Raw genomic sequence first — 22964 nt, forward strand, 5'->3', positions numbered from 1 at the left:
GGAGGCTGAGGCGGGTGGGTCACTTGAGGTCAGGAATTTGAGACCAGCCTGTCCAAAACATGATGAAACCCTGTCTCTACAAAAAATACAAAAATTAGCCAGGCGTGGTGGCTTACGCCTGTAGTCCCAGATACTTGGGAAACTGAGGCAGGAGAATCGCTTGAACCGGGAAGGCAGAGGTTGCAGTAAGCCCAGATCGTGCCACTGCACTCCAGCCTGGGCAACAGAGTGAGACTTGGTCTCAAAAAAAAAGTGTTCTGGAATAGACAGTGGTGATGGTTACACAATGCTGTTAATGTACGTAATGCCATAAAATTGTACAGCTAAAGATGGTTAAAATAGTAAATTTTTATATATTTTACCAAAACAATTTTTTTTTTAAGTTTTTTAGATAAGAAGTGCCTGAATACAGGCCGGGCGCAGTGGCTCATCCTGTAATTCTAGCACTGTGGGAGGCCAAGGCAGGAGGCTTAGTTGAGTTCAGGAGTTCGAGACTAGCCTGGCCAATATGGTGAAACCCCGTTTGTACTAAAAACACAAAAAATCAGCTGGACATGGTGGCGGGTGCCTGTAATCCCAGCTACTTAGGAAGCTGAGGCAGGAGAATAGCTTGAACCTGAGAGGCAGAGGTTGCAGTGAGCTGAGATCACTCCACTGCACTCCAGCCTGGGTTACAGAGTGAGACACTGTCTCAAAAAAGAAAAACAAAAAAGGAATGCCAATAAATTTATACTGCTATGTAGTTAATGTACTATGGTCTACTTTGATCTTTCCTAATCTTTGCTGGTTCATGTTCATTTCTTTCATGTGACCAGGGGTCTTGTTCCTCTCTCTCTTGTCTTTTTTTTTTTTTTGAGACGGAGTCTCGCTGTGTCGCCCAGGCTGGAGTGCAGTGGCCGGATCTCAGCTCACTGCAAGCTCTGCCTCCCGGGTTTTTACACCATTCTCCTGCCTCAGCCTCCCGAGTAGCCGGGACTACAGGCGCCCGCCACCTCGCCCGGCTAGTTTTTTGTATTTTTTTTAGTAGAGACGGGGTTTCACCGTGTTAGCCAGGATGGTCTCAAACTCCTGACCTCGTGATCCGCCCGTCTCGGCCTCCCAAAGTGCTGGGATTACAGGCTTGAGCCACCGCGCCCGGCCTCTGTTGTCTTTAAACTGTTCCAGATCCACAATTCTAAGAGGCAGAAACTGTTCTAAACACTAATTTTTTTTTTTTTTTTTTTTTTTTTTTTTTGAGACAGAGTCTCATTCTGTCCCCCAGGCTGGAGTGCAGTGGTGCGATCTCAGCTCACTGCAATCTCCACCTCAGCTCACTGCAACCTCCACCACACCTCAACTTCACTGTGCCTGGCCATAACCCCTAATTTAAATAAATCATTTCTCCTAAGGCTTAATCCTCATTAAAGTTGAAAGAGGAAGAAAGGAAAGAAAAGACAGGCAAGGAAGATGCTATGGTTTGAATGTCCCCTCCAAAACATGTTTGAAATTTTTTTTTTTTTTTTGAGACGGAGTCTCGCTCTGTCGCCCAGGCTGGAGTGCAGTGGCCGGATCTCAGCTCACTGCAAGCTCCGCCTCCCGGGTTTACACCATTCTCCTGCCTCAGCCTCCCGAGTAGCTGGGACTACAGGCACCCACCACCACGCCCGGCTAGTTTTTTGTATTTTTTTAGTAGAGACAGGGTTTCACCGTGTTAGCCAGGATGGTCTCAATCTCCTGACTTTTTGATCCACCCGTCTCGGCCTCCCAAAGTGCTGGGATTACAGGTGTGAGCCGCTGCGCCCGGCCATGTTTGAAATTTAATTGCCATCCTACCAGTACTGGAATGTTGACCCTTTAAGAGGTAGGTATCAATGACATTATCACTGGACACAGGAGTGGGTTCTTGATAGAAAAAAATGAATTCAGATCAACTTCCTCTGTCTCATGTGCTCTCACCCTCTCGCCTTTTACTATGGGATGACCCTGAACAGATGCCAGTGTCATGTTCTTGGACTTTGCAGTCTTCAGAATCATGAGCCAAATAAATCTCTTTTCTTTTACTTTTTACTTAATTACTTTTTTTTCTTTTTTGTAGAGACGGGGTCTTATTATGTTGCCCATATTGGTCTCAAATTCGTGGGCTCAAGCGATCCTTCTGCCTCAGCCTTCCAAAATGCTGGGATTTGAAGCATAAGCCACCATGCCCAGCGATAAATCTCTTTCCTTTAAAATTATCCATTATCTAATCTGTGGTTATAGCAACAGAAAACAGACTAAGACAGGAGGTAAAGGAAAGGACATAGGGAAGTAGGCAGGAGGGCAGGAAAGAAAGAAAGAAAGGGAAAGGAAGAGAGGCAGGGGAAGGGAGGGGTATGGACAGGGAGGTGGGGAAGGAAGGGAAGTGAAGAAGGGAGGCAAGGAGGCAAGGAAACAGGGAGGCAGGAAGAACAGGCAACCTTGGTGATTGAAAAGGTTATACAATGTGTATACCCCACGTGACTCCCTTGTTTGGCAAGAAAGACAACTTATCAGACTACCCAAGCTCTTTAGCAAACTAGGACCCATCTGCCTTATATTCTATCCATCCTGTTACACTTCATAGGTCCCGCTCAACAATTCCTTTCCTTTCCTTTTGAAAACTACCCTACTCGGCCGGGCGCGGTGGCTCAAGCCTGTAATCCCAGCACTTTGGGAGGCCGAGGCGGGCGGATCATGAGGTCAGGAGATCGAGACCATCCTGGCTAACACGGTGAAACCCCGTCTCTACTAAAAATACAAAAAACTAGCCGGGCGCGGTGGCGGGCGCCTGTAGTCCCAGCTACTCGGGAGGCTGAGGCAGGAGAATGGCGTGAACCTGGGAGGCGGAGCTTGCAGTGAGCTGAGATCCGGCCACTGCACTCCAGCCTGGGTAACAGAGCAAGACTCCGTCTCAAAAAAAAAAAAAAAAAAAAAAAAAAAAAGAAAAAAAAAAAAAAAAAAGAAAACTACCCTACTCTGCAAGAGTAGAACAAAACAGTCCTTCAGATGCTAAGTCAAGCCACTACCTGTTTCATGGTACAGTTGAAATCAGATATCCCAAAGTCTCCAAAACATTTAAGCAGCAGAGGTTGCCTATGCAAGGAATATACTGGGGGAAAGGTGGGGCTCAGGTTCTCCCTTTATTATGTAATATGAATCCTGTAACCAAAACTACAGGTGAATCACAATATTTTACCCTTTGAGAGCAGTTCTCTAGACTCCAAAATTTAGAAATAGGCAAGTAAAATTCAAAATACATTATTATAGTTTACGTCACAATTATTAGTAAAACATGCCCATTATTTATTTTCCAAATTCTGCTGCTGCTAGTCTTTAAGGAAGGACAATGGGAAAAGAGGAAAGTAAGGAGGAAGAAGGTGTATCTTTTCCCTCAGATTAGGTGAAAAAAGATCATCTTCCTAGCCAAAGCAGTACTTATAATGACCTTGTAAGAATTTGTGATCCTTTTGCCATACCACCTTGCACACTCTGTATACCTGATCAATGCAATAGTCTTTTATCCTCACACTCAAGAGTTTTTAAAATATGGGAGGTAGCCAGGCACGGTCACTCATGCCTGTAATCCCAACACTTTGGGAGGACAAGGCAGGCAGATCACGTGAGGTCAGGAGTTCGAGACCAGCCTGGCCAACATGGCAAAACCCCCTCTCTACTAAAAATACAAAAATTAGCCAGGTGCGTTGGTGGGCACTTGTAATCCCAGCTACTTGGGCAGCTGAGGCAGGAGAATCACTTGAACCCCAGAGGTGGAGACTGCAGTGAGCTGAGATCACGCCACTGCATTCCAGCCTGGGTGACAGAGTGACTCTGTCTCAGAAAATAAAAAAATAAATAAAGAACAAAAATTTAAAAAATAAAATAAAATATGGGAGGTGAATTAGGTCTGCCACGAAAAATGTAATTAAACAAAATAACGAAAACCACCTTTTACTGAAAATCTTAAAAAGCAAACAGAATATACTAAATCTCAAAAGCGATCTCTCTCCTTAGAATGCCATGTTAGAGGAAGACAGAACTCTCAGTTACAATTTTGTTCAATTCCTTTCCAAAGGCTTCTATCCAACTTTAATCTTTGGGTTACAGGGGCAACATATGGGAGCTTAGTCAAAGCTCTTTGGGAACCAATAAGGAAGAAGTTTTGTTTTTTTTTTTTTTTTTAAACAGAGTTTCGCTCTTCTTGCCTAGGCTGGAGTGCAATGGTGTGATCTCTGCTCACTGCAACCTCCACCTCCAGAGTTGAAGCCATTCTCCTGTCTCAGCCTCCAAAGTAGCTGGGATTACCACAGCTACTTTTACGCAGCTACTTTTACCACAGCTACTTTTACCATAGCTACTTTTACACAGCATGCACCACAAAACCCAGCTAATTTTGTATTTTTAGTAGAGATAGTTTTTCACCATGTTGGTCACATTGGTCTCGAACTCCTGATCTCAGGTGATCTACCCACCTCAGACTCCCAAAGGGATGGGATTGCAGGCATGAGCCACCACGCCCTGCCAAAAAGAAAACTATTATTTATTTATTTATTTAGACAGAGTCTCGCTCTGTCACCAGGCTGGAGTGCAGTGGCGTAATCTCAGCTCACTGCAACCTCTGCCTCCTGGGTTCAAGCGATTCTCCTGCCTCAGCCTCCTGAGTAGCTGGGACTACACGCACCCGCCACCACGCCCACCTAATTTTTTGTATCTTTAGTAGAGACAGGGTTTCACCATATGAGCCAGGATGGTCTCAATCTCCTGACCTCATGATCTGCCCGCCTCGGCCTCCCAAAGTGCTGGGATTACAGGCGTGAGCCACCCAGCGCCCGGCCCTAAAAAGAAGACTATTAAAGCAAGTGTCTAGATTAATGAGTTGAATGGGAAGGACTGCTTTTTTTTTCTGAAAACTATCAATTGCAAGGTATTGGAGGTTTTCTGCAGCCTTGATATCTGTCAATTAAGTTGTTCAGAGCACAAGAATAAGAGCATGGACCAATTTTAGACAGAACCAGAGGATGCATTTCTAATCCCAGCCAACTCTGATTACCACTGGGGACAAAATATTCACAGTTTGTATCTGTGTAGCTGTTTACAGATTAAAGTACATTTCTACACCCTGTCATTTGATAAAACAACTTGGTGAAGTAACAAGAACCAGTATTTTGATAAAACATCTAGTTAATATAGTCTTGGTATCAGGATAACCACTATCCCCCAGTCCCTGTCCAACCCTTTTACATTAATAAATTAAAAGTACAGCAAGGATAAGAGGTTTGTCCAAGGTCATTCAGTAAATGGATGCCTCCAAGCAAACCCATCGTCACAAGACTATCTCTACTCTTAGGGCCTCAAAGATCATTTCTAAAGAACTCCCAAATCTACATTTTGAACCTAAACATGTGTATGCATGAGCTCTATCATCTGAGATGTGGATATCTCCATGTTCATATTCCAATACCTCAGATACAATATGCCATCTCCCCATCCAAACATTCCTATTCTGTCAATAATACTATCACTCTCTGACATTCAGGGATAGACGGCTGATTTCAGCCTTCATTCTTTAACTTCTTCTCCCCTACTCGCTTTGTTAAATCATACCAATTCTTTTTAACAAAGATATACAGATCACTTACCTTGTACTGCACACAAATGCATCTATTTGACTGTGCCCTTCCCTCTTTTTCAACCCTTACTTGGCCCTCATCATCTTATATTTACCATTCTAGTATTTGCCCTACAGTCTTCCTGTCTCTATCCTCCTCTTCCTCTCGAGTTCTTATGCCCCATTTTAAAATTATTCTCATGCCAATAATCCTAGCACTTTGGGAAGCCAAGGCAGGAGGATTAATTGAGGCCAGTAGTTCGAGACCGGTCTTGGAAACATCGTGAGACCCTGTCTCTACAGGAAAAAAAAAAAAAAAAAACGTAAAAATTAGCCAGGCAGCCGGGCGCAGTGACTCACGCCTGTAATCCCAGCACTTTGGGAGGCCGAGGTGGGCAGATCATGAGGTCAGGAGATGGAGACCATCCTGGCTAACATGGTGAAACCTTGTCGCTACTAAAAATACAAAAAATTAACCGGGTATGGTGGCAGGCACCTGTAGTCCCAGCTACTCCGGAGGCTGAGGCAGGAGAATGGCGTGAACCTGGGAGGCGGAGCTTGCAGTGAGCTGCGATTGCGCCACTGCACTCCAGTCTGGGCAACAAGCCTCCCGGGTGCTGTGGCTCACGCCTGTCACCCCAGCACTTTGGGAGGCCGAGAAAGGCAGATTACGAGGTCAGGAGTTCGAGACCATCCAGGCTAAGACGGTGAAACCTCGTCTCTACTAAAAATACAAAAACAAAATTAGCTGGGCATGGTGGCGGGTGCCTGTAGTCCCAGCTACTTGGGAGGCTGAGGTGGGAGAATGGTGTGAACTCGGTAGGCGGAGCTTGCAGTGAGCCCAGATTGCGCCACTGCACTACGACCTGAGCTGGGCGACAGAGTGAGACTCCATCTTTAAAAAAAAAAAAAATAGATAAAACAATTAGCCAGGCATGGTGGCACATGCTTATAGTCCCAGCTACTCAGCTGAGGCAGGAGGACGGCTTGAGCTCAGGAGTTCAAGACTGTAGTGAGCTATGATTGTGCCACTGCACTTCAGCCCCAGCAACAGTGTAAGACTCTGTCTCTTACAAAAAAAAAAAAAAAAGAAAAATTATTTTAAAATAATTATTACAAATTAATGAAAATTATTAAAATAAGTTTTTGAGACAGGGTCTTGCTCTGTCACCTACACTGGAGTGATGTGGCGTGATCTCAGCTCACTGCAACTTCCACCTTTCAGGCTCAAGCAGCCCTCCCACTTCTGCCTCCTGAGTAGCTGGGAATATAGGCACATGCCACCACGCCTGGGTAATTATTGCATTTTTTTGTAGAGAGGGTTTCACCATGTTGCCCAGGCTGGTCTCGAACTCCTGGGCTCAAGCAATCACCTGCCTTGGCCTCCCAAAGTGCTGGGATTACAGGCATGACCCACCACGCTTAGCCTAAAATAATTATTAGTATAAGATAAAATTATTCTTTCTAACCTACCACACGTCATATTAACATTGTGCTCCAAAGTCATCAGCAACTCCCATACATTTCTTGGATAATGTCCAAACTACTCAGACCTTAGGCCAGACACAAGTGGTTCACACCTATAATCCCAGCACTTTGGGAGGCTAAGGCAGGAGGATCACTTGAGCCCCGCTGGGCCATATAGCAAGACCTAGTCTCTTAAAAAAAACAAAAACAAGGCCGGGCACGGTGGCTCACACTGTAATCCCTGCACTTTGGGAGGCTGAGGTGGGTGGATCACCTGAGGTCAGGAGTTTGAGACCAGCCTGGCCAACATGATGAAACCCTGTCTCTACTAAAAAAAAAAAAAAAAAAAAAATTCGCTGGGCATGGTGGTGCATGCCTGTAATCCCAGCTACTCAGAAGGCTGAGGCAGGAGAATCGTTTGAACTCGGGAGGCAGAGGTTGCAGTGATGTGAGATCGTGCCACTGCACTCCGGCCTGGGCAACAAGAGCGAAACTCCATCTCAAAAAAATATATATATATACACACACACATATATATACATATACATATATATACACACACACACTCATACACAATGACACTATCTTTCCAACCCTGTCTTCCACTACTCTTCTTTAAAGTCTAATATTAGATTGATTTTACCATTTCCCCTAATCCTCAAGACAGTTACAATCCTACTTCACTCCACTAAAAATTTCCAGTAGTGAGACTCTGACCTTCATACCTTAGCTCATATTTTTCCTCTTCTCTCCTATTCCCTTGCTTCCACTACCAGATTGTGACATCTCTGAGAATGACCATCACATCTCACATCTATTTCACTACAGTGCCAAAAGCAATGCCTTTCCAAGCAGTCATCCACACAAGAGTTGGCTGAAAATGAATGGGAAATCCCCTAAGACCACATGTCCTTCTGGATAAGGAGTCAAAAGTGCGGTGCTCTTCACAATGAGGACATTACAAAAAAGTCAGTCATTCAATATATATTTATTGAGCATCTTTTATGTGCTCCAGAGATCTTAGTTTGTTAAATTGAGTCTTGAACCACTGTAATATCATATAGTAAAAATATGAAAAATTGTACTACTGAATTTTTTTTAATTTCCAAGAAGAGTGATATTTAAATTTTAGTCCATTTTAAAGACCTGATAGAATTATTGTCTAGGGAAAAGAGGATAGAGGAAGAAGTAGAATTAAATTTAATTTAAATCAACTGAATTCAGGCACTGGACTGATACATGTTACGCTGTTCTCTCCCTCGTCATTATTGTATTTTAATGTTTTAAACTACACAGCAGGAAGATAAACTCACCATATTAAAACAAAATATTTTATGCAGGATATTAAATATTTAAGTTTTAAAGAATCACTTTGTGGCCAGGCGCGGTGGCTCACACCTGTAATCCCAGAACTTTGGGAGGCCTAGGCGGGCAGATCACGAGGTCAGGAGATCGAGACCATCATGGCTAACACGGCGAAACCTCATCTCTACTAAAAATACAAAAAATTAGCCGGGCGTGGTGGCAGGCGCCTGTAGTCCCAGCTACTTGGGAGGCTGAGGCAGGAGAATGGCGTGAACCTGGGAGGCGGAGCTTGCAGTGAACCAAGATCACGCCACTGCACTCCAGCCTGGGCAACAAAGTGAGACTGTCTCAAAAAAAAAAAAAAAAAGAATCACTTCGTTTTTCAAGCTGTTCTGCAGAAATCTACAAAATGTTAAAAAGAGGCCGGGCGCGGTGGCTCAAGCCTGTAATCCCAGCACTTTGGGAGGCCGAGACGGGCGGATCACGAGGTCAGGAGATCGAAACCATCCTGGCTAACACGGTGAAACCCCGTCTCTATTAAGAAATACAAAAAACTAGCCGGGCGAGGTGGCGGGCGCCTGTAGTCCCAGCTACTCGGGAGGCTGAGGCCGGAGAATGGCGTGAACCCGGGAGGCGGAGCTTGCAGTGAGCTGAGATCCGGCCACTGCACTCCAGCCTGGGCGACAGAGCGAGACTCCGTCTCAAAAAAAAAAAAAAAAAAAAGGTTAAAAAGAGAATAGTACAATTAATGGCAGCAGCATAAAAACAGGCAGTGATGCAAGCGAGAATACACTGGAGCACACAGCAGGATTCCAGTGACACCAGACATTCTTCACACACTCTAACAACTTTGATGCTGTTGTTAGCAAGGATTTGAGCTCTTCTTCAAAATTCATTGTAGGGGCAAGGCATGGTGGCTCACTGCCTATAATCCCAGCACTTTGGGAGGCCAAGGCAGACAGACCACTTGAGGTCAGGAGTTCAAGACCAGGCTGGCCAACATGGCGAAACCCTGTCTCTACTGAAAAGAAAAATTAGCTAGGCGTGGTGGCGCACACCTGTAGTCCCAGCTGCTCAGGAGGCTGAGGCATGAAAATCACTTGAACTCAGGAGGCGCAGGTTGCAGTAAGACGAGATCACGCCACTGCATTCCAGCCTAGACTACAGGATAGATTCTGTCTCAAAAAAAAAAAAAAAAAATTGTTTCCTTCCTCTTTTCTCAGATTTGGCACCGTTTCAAAAGCAGCATGAAATATACTAGAGATAATTTTCAAATTCTCTTCAAATTCCTTCCTACTGTGAAATAGGTTTTACTACCAGCATAAACTATATAAGAGCCAGTACAGAGGTTATATGAACATGGTTTTGCAGTTATCTCTTTTAACACTGAGAAAAGCTTGGTACCTCTTTGGCTCTAACATTCCTAAAAAGCTTACTTTATGAGGAACAAACTCTAGGTAAAAGGTTATGCATTGGGAATGAATATTTCGAATTTCATGGCCAGGCATGGTGGCTCACGCCTGTAATCCCTGCACTTTGGGAGGCCAAGGTGGGTGAATCACCTGAGGTCAGGAGTTCGAGACTAGCCTGGCCAACACGGTGAAACCCCATTTCTACTAACAATACAAAAATTAGCCAGATGTGGTGGCGCACACTTGTAATCCCAACTATTCAGGAGGCTGAGATGGGGGAATTGTTTGAACCTGGGAGGTGGAGATTAAGGCACTGCACTCCAGCCTGGGTGACAGAGTGAGACTCCGTCTCAAAAAAAAAAAAAAAAAAAAAAAAAGAATTTCATTCCAGACTCTCATCTCCCTTACTTTATGTATAAATGCAAGAATTCCCCTTTACTTTGTGGGGATACTGTGATTAACAATAAAACAACATATAAAGTATCTAGCCCTAGCACAAAACAGACACTCAATAAATGGTGGCTATTTTTATTCTCAGATCTATTCCTTGGTATGTGATACTCCTGGGATGTTGCTATTAAGGTATAAAACCAAAGTTAACTGAGAATCCTTTCTTTTTTTTTTTTTTTTGAGATGGAGTCTCCCTTTGTCGCCCAGACTGGAGTGCAGTGGCACGATCTCAGCTCAGTGCAACCTCCGCCTCCCAGGTTCAAGCAATTCTCCTGCCTCAGCCTTCCGAGTAGCTGGGACTACAGATACATGCTGCCACACCCAGCTAATTTTTTTTTTTTTTTTTTAGTACTGATGGAGTTTCACTATGTTGCCCAGGCTGGTCTCGAACTCCTGAGCTCAGGCAATTTGCCTGCCCCGGCCTCCCAAAGTGCTGGGATTACAGGTGTGAGCCACCGTGCCCAGCCCTCTCAGAATCCTAAATTGTCTAAATTCCACATTCCACCAAGCTAGAACCAGGGTGAATATGGGATACTCAGGCAACACAGGACACTTAACACCCCCCAGCCTTATGAGGGTGTATGTCAATTATGCAGGTTTAATCAGCAAAAGAATCTCTAAACTTACAAAGTAACTCATAAAGCTCCAAACTAGTCATCTCTATACACAATAAAGAAATGGCAGATAAAGAGGAAAAGGCCTCTTTAGAGAGATTATTGCTCTTTATTGTTCAAACAAATACATATAATTTATTACCTTTTCATAGTTCATTATACTGGCTTCACTAAATGGTTCTAGACAATTTGAGGAAATAGAGTGACATATAATTTATGTGTATATCTGTAATACCTTGCATAGTTTCTAATAAAGAGACACGCAGAGTTTAATCTATACCATATTTGTCTCAAAACTGTTGAGATAAATCAAACAAGTGAGGCAGATTATTCCAACTGCTGAGAAAACATAGCACTGAATAGAATCAGCAGCCCTTAGAGAAGTACATAATCAGAACCTAGTTCCACTCCTCCATCAGGCAGTCAGTATTCTTAATATCCTTCCAATCAGAGGAAAGAATAAAATTTACAGTAACACGTTAGTTTTTAACTTGGGAATTTTGATAACCAGCAAGTTATTATGCTGAGCTATAAAACTAAGGTAAAAAGGACCTAACAAGTGCACTCTACTGGGAGGATACACATTTTAAAAGAGAAGACAAAATCAACTGAAGATTTACAGCTGAGGTCTCAAACTGGACTGCAGCGAGAAAACAATGCCCACAAAGTTGTGTTCAGTTGCAAATCAGTTGCATTAGTGTTTTTTAAATTGTAACTGCCAGTATTTAAATTTCACATGAAATTTCATATAAAATATGATGTCTGATCTCAACTACTACTCTTTTGGGGGAAAAATTAGACGTTGGGTACATATTCCCAGAAAGATGATCACTTGAAGAAAGAGATCTCCTTAAATTGGCCTGTGCTCTTTAGCTTGCTTGGATCTCCAGCCTGTCCCATTTTACAGATGATAAATCTAAGCTGAAAGATGCTCAAAACCACAGAACTAGCAAAATGCCTATTTGTGAACGCTGGGGGTTCACTCTTGACAGCTCTGCAACTCAACTTCCAAATAAAATGTAATTAATGTTAAAAGAGAGGTATCTAAAAGACTTGTACATGAATACTTAAAGCCATTTTAGTTATAATAGCCTAAAATCTGGAAGCAAGGCAGATGTCTATCAACTGGTAAACAGATAAATTGTGGTATGTCCATACAATAACAAAGGCTCAGGCCCAGCACGGTGGCTCAGGGTAAGAAAGGTTGCTCACACCTGTAATCCCAGCACTTTGGGAGGCTGAGGCAAGAGGACTGCTTGCAACCAAAAGTTCCAGACCAGTCTGGGAAACATGACAAAACCCCATCTCCACAAAAAATCAAAAATTAGTCGGGCATCATGATGACACCTGTAGTCCCAGACACTCATGAGGCTGGAGGATCACTCTAGCCCAGGAGGTCAAGGATACAATGAGCCATTATCATGCCACTGCACTCAGCCTGGGCAACAGAATGAGACCCTGTCTCAAAAAGAAGAAAACAAACAAACAAAAAGACTCAACGAATACACAACACAATATGAATATCTCAAAATCACTGTTAACTAAAAGAAGTCAGACTCAAAAGACAACACATTATACCAAAAGATTTATATGAAATTCCAGAGAAGACAAAACAATACTGATACAAAGCAAATCAGTGACTGGAGCCAAGGGTGAGGGCAGGAGAACTGAATGAAAGGGGCATGAGGAACTTCCTATGGTGATAAAAATGATGGAGATATAACAGTGGTTAGATGACACCATGTATTCGTCAAAACTCAAAATTGGTTGAATTTTCTCTTACATAAATTATAACTCAATAAAGCTGAATTTTAAAAAGAGGTGTTTAGAAAATAATAGAAAACTACCGAGAAGACTACTACCTGGGAAAGTTTGGGAAAGCTTTAGGGAAAAGGTGAATTGGACTTTGTTATAGAACAATTTGTAGGTGCATAAGAAATAGAAAATAGGGCACACGGGCAGTCACATTCTACACTCTGGCCTTTGAAGAAGTAGCATCTTTCAATACAAGCAAAAATGTTTCATAAAAAGAAATTCATAAAAATGGATAATTAAGTCCTTGGACAGGTATCAAAAGGAGTTGATGTTACAAGATTTCCCAAGAGGGAGTCAATTTATATGCTATTTACATGCAAAATAAGCAGATAGTGTGGAAGAATTTATTTTGCTTTGCTTTTAAATAAAACATAATGAGACGTGGCACACACCTGCAGCCTGAGCTACTCAGGAGGCTGAGATGTGATTGTTTGACACCAGGAGTTTCAGGCCAGCTTGGGCAACACAGCAAAACCCCACCTCAAAAAAATAAAAAATAAAGCAAATAAAACGTAAAGGTGGAGCAAAGAGAAACCCAAAGGGGTCAGGTGCGGTTGCTCACACCTGTCAGCGCACATTTTGGGAGGCCAAGGGATGGCTTGAGCCCTGGAGTTTAAGACCAGCCTGGGCAATGTGGGGAGACCCTGTCTCTACAAAAAAAATTAGCTGGGCATGGTGGCACACACGTATAGTCTCAGCTACTCCTGAGGCTGAGGTGGGAGGATCACTTGAACCCAAGGTCAAGGGTGCAGTGAGCCATGACTATGCCACTGCACGATCCTGTCTTTAAAAAAAAAAAGAAGAAGAAGAAAGAAAGAAAGAAGGAAAGAAGGAAGGAAGGAAGGAGGAAAGAAAGAAAGAAGAGAAAAGAAATATAACCCAAAGGGAATAAAGAGAGAGAGGGAGGGAGGGTGGGAGGTGAAATAAAGGCAAGAGACAAATAGAGTCAGAACGAAAGGTACCTTAGTACCAACACATTAGAAAAGGTGGGACTAAAAGAAAAATGAAACACTACGGGAAAAGACGAGTCAACCAAAGTCAGAGGTACAGAGAGCTACAGAGAAAAGAGACTGGAGACCTGACAGCATAGAACAGACTGAAGAGAATTAGAGGACAAAGTGAAAGCAAAAACAGCTATTTCCTCCTAAATCTTTTTTTTTTTTTTTTTTTTTTTTTTTGTTGAGACGGAGTCTGGCTCTGTTGCCCAGGCTGGAGTGCAGTGGCTGGATCTCAGCTCACTGCAAGCCCCGCCTCCCGGGTTCACGCCATTCTCCTGCCTCAGCCTCCCGAGTAGCTGGGACTACAGGCGCCCGCCACCTCGCCCGGCTAATATTTTTTTTTTGTATTTTAGTAGAGACGGGGTTTCACCGTGTTAGCCAGGATGGTCTCGATCTCCTGAATTCGTGATCCGCCCGTCTCGGCCTCCCAAAGTGCTGGGATTACAGGCTTGAGCCACCACGCCCGGCCTTCCTCCTAAATCTTACAAATCAGTTTCCTCCTCTTCCATTCTCCCTCCCACCTCTGCCTTAGCTCAAACCATCTCATACCCAACCCCACACTACACATCTTTTATATTTCAACTGTACTAGAATGCTTCCTTCACTAATCTTCAAAACTAAGTTCAAACACCACTTTTTCTATGAATATTCAACTTTCCCCAGGCAGAGTCAGCAGTCCTTCTTCCATATCTCAGAACATTTTGTTCTGAAAAACCATCGTAACATTGGGTTGCAATGTGTATCTCCTCTCCTAGTCTATGGGCAACTCTAGTAGAGGATTCAAAGATAAAGATGAAAACCTTACTAAAAAAGCAGTTCAAAAACTGTACAGCTGGGTACAGTGGCTCACACCTGTAACCCCAACACTTTGGGAGGCTGATGTAGGAGGGTCACTTGAGTTCAGGAGTTCAAGACCAGCCTGGGCAACACAGTAAAACTCTCTCTCTACAAAGAATTTTTTAAAGGCCGGGCGCGGTGGCTCAAGCCTGTAATGCCAGCACTTTGGGAGGCCGAGACGGGTGGATCACAAGGTCAGATCGAGACCATCCTGGCTAACCCGGTGAAACCCCGTCTCTACTAAAAAATACAAAAAACTAGCCGGGTGAGGTGGCGGGCACCTGTAATCCCAGCTACTCGGGAGGCTGAGGCAGGAGAATGGTGTAAACCCAGGAGGCGGAGCTTGCAGTGAGCTGAGATCCGGCCACTGCACTCCAGCCTGGGCGACAGAGCGAGACTCCGTCTCAAAAAAAAAAAAAGAATTTTTTAAATTAGCCAGGTGGGCCAGACGCGGTGGCTCACACCTGTAATCCCAGCACTTTGGGAGGCCAAGGCGGGTGGATCACCTGGCGTGGAAAGTTCACGACCAGCCTGACCAACATGGAGAAACCTCAACTCTACTAAAAATACAAAATTAGTTGGGCATGGTGATGCATCCCAGCAATCCCAGCTACTCGGAAGGCTGAGGCAGGAGACTCGCTTGAACCTGGGAGGTGGAGGTTGCAGTGAACCAAGAGTGTGCCATTGCACTCCAGCCTGGGTGACAAAGGAAGACTCTGTCTCAAAAAAAAAAAAAAAAAAATTAGCCAGGTGTGGTGATGCGCACCTGTAGTCCCAGATACTCAGGAGGCTCAGGAGACTGAGGCAGGATGATTGCTTGAGCCTGGAAAGTCAACGCTGCAGTGAGCCATGATCGTGCCCCTGCACTTCAGCCTGGGTGACAGAGCAAGAACCTGTCTCAAAAAACAACAACAACAAAAACTGCACGAGTCCACCTCATCTATACCACACCACTAGGATGCTAGAAGCCTTGCTGTTTTAAGGAATTCTACAGTGGATATTTTCAAAAGTACATCTACCCTACCCCTAATTCCTCCCCCCCATATCATCAAAGATCTTTTTAAATGTTTTATTTTTGTAATGCTTTAAATTTCTCAGTAAATGACTAACCTATAATAGAAAAAGCAGCAATTCCATCAGCAGCCAAAAAAGAAACTGCTTGTATAAAAGGAGCACCTCAAACCTTCAGGACAAAACATTACACTGAAGAAAACAAATGCACAAGAATCTAAAAAAAAAAATGGAAGGCAAAAAAAAAAAAAAAAAAAAAAACACCAGCAAGCTTTACTATCACACTAGTCTTTAAGAAAAAAAATTTGGCCGGGCGCAGTGGCTCAAGCCTGTAATCCCAGCACTTTGGGAGGCCGAGACGGGTGGATCACGAGGTCAGGAGATCGAGACCATCCTGGCTAACACGGTGAAACCCCGTCTCTACTAAAAAATACAAAAAAAACTAGCCGGGCGAGGTGGCGGGCGCCTGTAGTCCCAGCTACTCGGGAGGCTGAGGCAGGAGAATGGCGTGAACCCGGGAGGCGGAGCTTGCAGTGAGCCGAGATCGGGCCACTGCACTCCAGCCTGGGTGACAGATCAAGACTCCGTCTCAAAAAAAAAAAAAAAAAAAAAAAGAAAAAAAATTTTAGGCCAATGCATTGGCTCACGCCTGTAATCCCAGTACTTTGGGAGGCCAAGGCGGGCAGATGGCTTGAGGTCAGGAGTTCGGGACCAGCCTGGCCAACATGGTGAAACCCTGACTCTACTAAAAATATAAAAATTAGCTGGGCATGGTGGCAGATGCCTGTAGTCCCAGTTACTTGGGAGGCTGAGGCAGGGGAATTGCTTGAACCCAGGATGCGAAGGTTGCAGTGAGCAGAGATCGCGCCACTGCACTCCAGCCTGGTTGACAGAGTGAGACTCTAGTCTCAAAAAAAAAAAATTAAAAAAAACAAGAAAAAAATATTTTTTAATTAAGAAATTAAAAAATAAGAAAAAGAAATCAGCAGGCCAGGCACAGTGGCTCACGCCTGTAATCTCAGCACTTTGAGAGGTGAAGGCAGGTGGATCACCTGAGGTCAGGAGTTCAAGACCAGCCTGGCCAACATGGTGAAACCCCATTTCTACTAAAAATACAAAAAAATTAGCTGAGTGTGGTGACGTGCTCCTGTAATACCAGCTACTCAGGAGGCTGAGACAAGAAAATTGCTTGAACCCAGGGAAGAGGAGGTAGCAATGAGCTGAGATCGTGCCACTGCACTCCAGCCTGGGCGACAGAGTGAGACTCCGTCTCAAAAAAAAAAAAAGAGAGAAAAAGAAAACAGCAAATTTGTGAGGCTTTCATAGGAAATTCTCAAAATCAATAATACCCAAAAGATATAAAAGTGGTTTTGGTGTTGAAAGGACAGTGGAGGATGATTTAAGTTGCCAAGAGTAAGTAGGGAAAGCAGTAGTTTAGAAAGCTGTTTAGGAAGGAGAGTTACAACATAGACTTTGGAGGAAAGGTCATAAATTGGTAAAAATGCATATAAGGCTTGGCTAGTGATACCATTGCCACGCCCTGCATCAAACTCGCTCCAAATCCTAGCCTACCCCACAAAGGTGAGTCAGCCTTATTAGCAAGAATGATTTTACAGTGCCCCCCTAAAAAAAAAAAAAAAAGATTCTACTATGCAGATGAAAAATTATCCCAAACCTACATGAAATAAGAGATTCCATCCGTATTTGCCAAATAGGACAAATCCAAAGAACAAAGCACAACTTTTTTTTTTTAATACCTGCAAGGAATATTCAATAAGTCTAACTAATGGAGTTCATCTGAAAACAAATTAACAAAGGAATTAAAGAGATTTTTAAACATCATCAAAATAGCTTCTCTAAAAACTTTCTTAAAAGAACGGATCAATTTTAGAATGAAGGCTTTTTGTTCGAACAGATGGTGATTAATTCCTCCCTTTTAACTAAGAAAAGCCCAGCATCTCTAATAGTAGACTTTATTACTTACCAGATAAGCGGTTCTTAGCAATGCATGCATTCATTTAAACAGTTCAAGAGCACTAAAAGGTATCAGGCACAGTGTGAGGCAGTGAATATATAGAAATAAAACACAGACTCCGACCTCAAGGAGCTCACAGTTTAATAAGAAGACAAATAAGCCAAGAGAAAATCGAATCCAGATTTGAGAAGTGGTTTCAAGCAGCCCAAAATATTAGCATATTCAAAGTACAAGAGTTTAAGAATATAGTAACTAAAATTTCCCAGTATCCCCTTGTGAGATGGAAAACATCATTAATCCCTACCACTACAAATTAATAAACTGAGATTATCTGTAGTCATCCAGCCAGAACCTAGGCTAGCTAGAACCAGAAACAAGATTGCAGGCCACATGTTTTTCAGTTCATAAAGGTCAATTTATTCTCTTTTCTAAACTTTTATGCTTCCACTTGAAATCCAGTTCAAGTCAACAAAAATGGTGAAATATTACATTAAAAACAAAGCAAAAGCTATCAAAAAAATTATTTGCCAGTTATATTTTTAGATTATGGCATCTCTGCTTCACTAGGCACTTAGCACCACTTGACATTTTCCCCGAAAAAAAAGAGGAGGTAACCTGTACCTTTTGGGCCTGGAAAAATCATCCTTCTCTCTTTAATTCTTCAAGCATCTCAGGCAATAAGCACTCAATGTCTTCATAGCTTCTAAGTTAACTGTATATTTGAATATAAGAACTACATGTGTTGACTATTTACGTGACTATCATCTCTTGAAACAGCCAGTTTTGTTAAGGATTATATGCTAAATGTGCTTGGAAACCTCAAGACAACCATATCCTGAATATATCTTAAGGCCAAAGTTTTTTCAATCAGAATTCGTCTCTAAAATCAACAAGATTTGTACCAATATTTGCTTTAAACAGCTTTTCAAGAAAACATTTATATGTAAATGAAGTAAAAATACAAAATACAATGTTGCCATATGCTCTTGTACTAAAAATTCTTCAAGGCAGGAGATGTGTACAATCTACAAATGCTCAAATTTACCTAAAGTGTCTATTTGTATATTCTGAAATACCTTAACATCTAAGTACTTAAAGCTCAATGACTGGGCCGGGGGTGGTGACTCACCCCTGTAATCCCAGCACTGGGGGAGGCCGAGGCAGGCAGATTTCGAAGTCAGGAGATTGAGACCAGCCGGACCAACACAGTGAAACTCCATCTCTACTAAAAATACGAAAATTAGCTGGGCGCAATGGCAGGCGCCTGTAATCCCAGCTACTTGGAAGGCTGAGGCAGGAGAATCACTTGAATCTGGGAGGCGGAGGTTGCAGTGAGCCGAGATCGTGCGACTGCACTCCAGCCTGGGGGACGGAACTAGACTCTGTCTCAAAAAACAAACAAAAAAACAAAAAAAAACCTCAGTGACTGATGTCTTACAACAGGGGTTGACAAAACTATAGCCGTGGAAGCACAAATAGAGGCACAGCCTGATCTTGTAAATAAAGTTTTATTGGAATACAGCCCAAAAATATGCAGAACATATTTTCTACAGCTGTTTTCATGCTACAGATTGCAAAGTTGAGTAGTTGTGGAAGAGACTATAAGGCTGAAAAAGCCTAAATATTAACTATTTGATCCTGTACAAAAAAAAAGTCTGTCAACTCTTGTCTTAAAATAATCAGAACCAATTATCTGACAAATTTATGTCTAGTCTAAGAGTTTATCTATCCCAAAATGAGCTACTGAATATGCTGAAAGTATTAGTGAATTGTTTCTCAAAAAAATCCAAGTTCAACCCTGCAAGGATTTATTTCAAAATCACAAAACTGAGGCCAGGGTGGGGGGGCCACAGTGGCTCATACCTGTAATCCCAGCACTTTGGGAGGCCACTGCAGGCAGATCATTTAAGATCAGGAGTTCAAGACCAGCCTGGCCAACTTGGTGAAACTCTGTCTCTACTGAAAATACAAAAATCAGCTGGGCATAGCGGGGTACGCCTGTAATCCTAGCTATTCAGTAGGCTGAGGCAGAATAATCGCTTGAACCCAGGAAACGGAGGTTGCAGTGGGCCAGGATCATGCCACCACACTCCAGCCTGGGCGACGGAGTTAGACTCCGTCTCAAAAAAATATATATATGTATTTTTTAAATAAATATATAAATGCCGATCTTGACCGAAAATTAAGCTTTAAAAGCAAAGAGTGATTTTAGCTCTTTATCTTTTAAAAACTGAGTTACATTAATAGAATCAATACACAAACTTACTGTACTCGTCACTTGTATTTAGTTAACCACCACCAGGAACCATGCTAGTTATTCCTTTACTTCTCACACTAGTATCCTAGAACCCACACACATCCACCCCGTAAACTAAGTAGAACATTGTCTATATAAAAGTTTGCTTTCACCTGCCATGACAGAGAATGATGTGTAAATCGAGCATCCAGACTCTCTTCTGGAAGTATTTAACCTCTTCTATGTTTATGAACATAAAAATTCCAAAGCTGATATACCAGTCATATGAAGGAATTATACCCAAATAAGTTCTATTGCATCTATTTGCCATTCTCAGAATAAGAGAGCATTATATAAGCAATGCTAATTGATTGACTTTATCAACCAATGCAACAATGAAAACTGCCTGGAATATTCTAGGTATCAATGAAAATTCTAGGTATCAATAAAATTTTTATTTTAATTTTCACTATACTTCTCTGTTAAACTAGGGCATTGTAAGGGCTAAGGTTTCAAAAGCAACACAATGCCACCTGATAAAATAAGAACTGACAGGCCAGGCGTGGTGGCTCACGCCTGTAATCTTTGCGAGGCCAAGGCGGGCAGATCACCTGAGGTCAGGAGTTCAAGACCAGCCTGGCCAACATGGTGAAACCCCGTCTCTACTAAAAATACAAAATTAGCCGGGTATGGTGGCGGGCACCTGTAATCCCAGCTATTCGGGAGGCTAGGCAGAATTGCTTGAACCGGGGAGGCAGAGATTGCAGTGAGCCGAGATCTTCCCACTGCACTCCGGCCTGGGTGACAAGAGCAAAACTCGGAAAAAAAAAAAAAAGAAAAGAAAAATAAGAACTGGTAAATAAGCTAATACCCTTATTGACCCCAAAAGTTATACTTAACAACTCAAGTTTATCAAATAATCAGGGACGTTTTCATGTATCATTAGTAACAGAACTGAGTCAGTCATGCCAAAGAACTACAAAAATTGATGAATCAGGCCAGGCGCAGTAGCTCACGCCTGTAATCCCAGCACTTTGGAAGCCGAGGTGGGTGGATCACCTGAGGCCAGAAGTTCAAGACCAGCCTGACCAGCATGGTGAAACCCCGTCTCTATTAAAAATACAAAAAATTAGCTGGGCATGGTGGCACGCACCTGTAGTCCCAGCTACTGGGGAGGGTGAGGCAGGAGAATTGCTTGAACCCGGGAGGCGGAGATTGCAGTGAGCCGAGATCTTCCCGCTGCACTCCAGCCTGGGCGACAAGAGGGAAACTCCGTCTCCCAAAAAAAAAAAAAAAAAAAAAAAAGAAAGAAAAAAATAAGAACTGATAAATAAGCTAATACCCTTATTGACCGCAAAAATTATACTTAAGAATTCAAGTTTATCAAATAATCAGGGATGTTTTCATGTATCATTATTAACAGAACCGAGTCAGTCATGCCAAAGAACTACAAAAACTGATGAATCAGGCCAGGCGCAGTAGCTCACACCTCTAATCCCAGCACTTTGGAAGCCGAGATGGGTGGATCACCTGAGGCCAGAAGTTCGAGACTAGCCTGACCAGCATGGTGAAACCCCGTCTCTATTAAAAATACAGGCCGGGCGCAGTGGCTCACGCCTGTAATCCCAGTACTTTGGGAGGCCGAGGCGGGCGGATCACAAGGTCAGGAGATGGAGACCATCCTGGCTAACACGGTGAAACCCCGTCTCTACTAAAAAATACAAAAAAAAAAAAAAAAAGGGCCGGGCGCGGTGGCTCAAGCCTGTAATCCCAGCACTTTGGGAGGCCGAGACGGGCGGATCACGAGGTCAGGAGATCGAGACCATCCTGGCTAACACGGTGAAACCCCGTCTCTACTAAAAATACAAAAAACTAGCCGGGCGAGGTGGCGGGCACCTGTAGTCCCAGCTACTCCGGAGGCTGAGGCAGGAGAATGGCGTGAACCCGGGAGGCGGAGCTTGCAGTGAGCTGAGATCCGGCCACTGCACTCCAGCCCGGGCTACAGAGCAAGACTCCGTCTCAAAAAAAAAAAAAAAAAAAAAAAAAAAAAAAAAATACAAAAAAAAATTAGCTGGGCGTGGCAGCGGGCGCCTGTAATTCTAGCTACTCAGGAGGCTGAGGCAGGAGAATGGCGTGAACCTGGAAGGCGGAGCTTGCAGTGAGCCGACATCGCGCCACTACACTCCAGCCTGGGCGACAGAGCGAGACTCTGTCACTAAAAAAAAAAAAAAAAATACAAAAAATTAGCCGGGCATGGTGGCACGCACCTGTAGTCCCAGCTACTGGGGAGGCTGAGGCAGGAGAATTGCCTGAACCTGGCAGGCAGAGGTTGCAGTGAGCCGAGATCGTGCCACTGCACTCCAGACTGGGCGACAGAGGGAGACTCCATCTCAAAAAAAAAAAAAAAAAAAAAAAAAAAAAAAAAAAAAAAAAGCCTGGGCGCGGTGGCTCACGCCTGTAATCCCAGCACTTTGGGAGGCCGAAGCAGCTGGATCACGAGATTCGGAGATCAAGACCATCCTGGCTACCACGGTGAAACCGCGTCTCTACTAAAAATACAAAAAAATTAGCCGGGCGTGATGGCGGGCGCCTGTAGTCCCAGCTACTCCAGAGGCTGAGGCAGGAGAATGGTGTGAACCCGGGAGGCCGAGCTTGCAGTGAGCCAAGATGGCGCCACTGCACTCCAGCCTGGGCGAGAGCGAGACTCCGTCTCAAAAAAAAAAAAAAAAAATTGATGAATCATTTACCAATTATTCTTTTTCTCCAGCTAATAAAATAGAAGATAAAGCAAATTCTTAATACAGCTAACTCTTGATTAGCCCCTGCACGATCTATCCAAGGCATGTTCCTACGCCTAAGTACTTAACCAAAGATGCATCAATAGTTTGGTACCATTGACAATACCAATGTAGCCACAGGTTGTAATCCGATGTAAACACAAGCCTAAATTAAGCATTTAACAAGGCCAAAAGGATGCCAAAATAATCATAATACATTAAAATAAGTTATTTTCAAATTATTCATACCATTTTCCCCTGCCTCTGGTGTATATCCTAGCTATTTTGGATTAAAAGATTAAAGATATTTAAAAGTACAATCAAGTGACAACTAGTTTACGACAGATCACAAGATTTACACAGAAGTCTTCTTTTCTGCTTTTTTTAAAAAAAAAAAAGAAAGAAAGAAAAGAAATTCCAGGCCTTGATTCTATTTTTCACCTGCAGGGTATTCGCAAGAGAAAG

The 22964-nt window shown here is 43.2% G+C and overlaps 2 protein-coding genes across 3 annotated transcripts in view; both read right to left on the reverse strand.

Annotated features, from left to right (window-relative positions):
• Positions 1 to 22964, reverse strand: part of BNIP1 (BCL2 interacting protein 1) — a 111659-nt gene that overhangs the window by 88072 nt on the left and 623 nt on the right. The window lies entirely within an intron of this gene.
• Positions 1 to 22964, reverse strand: part of CREBRF (CREB3 regulatory factor) — an 87089-nt gene that overhangs the window by 62342 nt on the left and 1783 nt on the right. The gene's annotated exons all lie outside the window — the stretch shown is intronic.

Source organism: Macaca thibetana, chromosome 6, assembly GCF_024542745.1.
Source record: "Macaca thibetana thibetana isolate TM-01 chromosome 6, ASM2454274v1, whole genome shotgun sequence".
Classification (NCBI taxonomy): domain Eukaryota; kingdom Metazoa; phylum Chordata; class Mammalia; order Primates; family Cercopithecidae; genus Macaca; species Macaca thibetana.